Source organism: Mus pahari, chromosome 13, assembly GCF_900095145.1.
Source record: "Mus pahari chromosome 13, PAHARI_EIJ_v1.1, whole genome shotgun sequence".
NCBI classification, from domain to species: domain Eukaryota; kingdom Metazoa; phylum Chordata; class Mammalia; order Rodentia; family Muridae; genus Mus; species Mus pahari.
The window spans coordinates 16,258,185-16,259,468 of NC_034602.1; the positions used below are offsets into that span (position 1 = coordinate 16,258,185).

Consider the following 1,284-nt stretch of genomic DNA (forward strand, 5'->3'; position numbering starts at 1 on the left):
TTCTGTCTGCAACTTAACTGACTTCCCTTAATTGTGTATACTGTTTAAGCTATACAGTATTTATTTAGGATCTTTATGATAAATTCGCTATAATATCTTCCACATTTAAAGTACATTAAAGTCCTTGGGTTCCATCATTCGTTACTTGTTTTTTTTTTTTTTTTTTTTTTTTTTTTTTTTTTAACAACACTAGAGTAGGGCTAGGATTCTATAAACTAATTCACTGTATCTAAAGCAAGGGGCTCACTGAGTACATATTTCGAAGTACCCATGTATATAATAGAAAGAATGAAGTTGTATTCTTTTTATAACAATGCATTATGATGAAAATATATCTCATATTCCAAAAACTGGAACTTTTGCTGGACCTCACAACTTAATGAACTTTAAGGTCACATAAGTCTTAGACAGAGATACTGTTGCGTACTTTGTTTTTTGTGGTTAACCTGCCTTTAAGAGAACAATGTATCGACCAATCATTTCTTATTTTGGATTTCCTATGTAATCAGCTTTTACAACTTGAACTAATCATAGCTATAATCTCTAAGTTAAGTGCTCTTCTATAACCCGTACCTATAAGAAATGTATATATGTTTGTATGTTATGATAATAATTTGCCAAAAATAGAAAATAGAATGAAAGTGGCCTTATAAAATAAAAGCTATGCTCCCTTTGACAGCATATATATTAAAATTGAAATGATAAATAGAAGATTAGAATGCCCCCCTGCACAAGGATGACATGCAAATTACTGAAGCATTCAATATTTTTTTCTTCTATCTCGGCTTCCTTGACTGACCTTAGTGGGAGAGGAAGTTCCTAGAACTGCAAATGTGGATGCCAACAAGTATCTTTTGAGAGGCTTTGCCAGTGCCTGATAAATACAGAAGTGGAGGCTCACAGTCATCCATTGAACTGAGCACAGGGTCTCCAATGGAGGAGCTAGAGAAAGGACCCAAGGAACTGAAGGGGTTTGCAACCCTGAAGGAGGAACAGCAATATGAATCAACCAGTACCCCCAGAACTCCCAGGGACTAAAGCATCAATCAAAGAGTACACAGGGATGGACACAAACCTTCAACCAAATAAGTAGCAAAGGATATCTTTGTGGGAAATCAATGAGAGGAGAAGCCCTTGGCTTTGTGAAAGCTGGATGCCCCAGTGTAGGGGAATATCAGGACAGGGAAACAGAAGTGGGTGGATTAGTGAGCAGGGGGAGGAGAGATGGGATAGGGGATTTTTTTGGAGGAAAAATGGGGAAAGGGGATAAAATTTGAAATGTAA

At 36.4% G+C, this 1,284-nt stretch overlaps 1 non-coding gene across 1 annotated transcript; it reads left to right on the forward strand.

Moving 5' to 3' along the window:
- The first annotated feature begins 663 nt into the window (after positions 1–663).
- LOC115065324 lies at positions 664–771 on the forward strand. The gene has a single exon (XR_003845101.1). It is a non-coding gene; the product is annotated as a U6 spliceosomal RNA (small nuclear RNA).
- Positions 772–1,284: the final 513 nt, after the last annotated feature.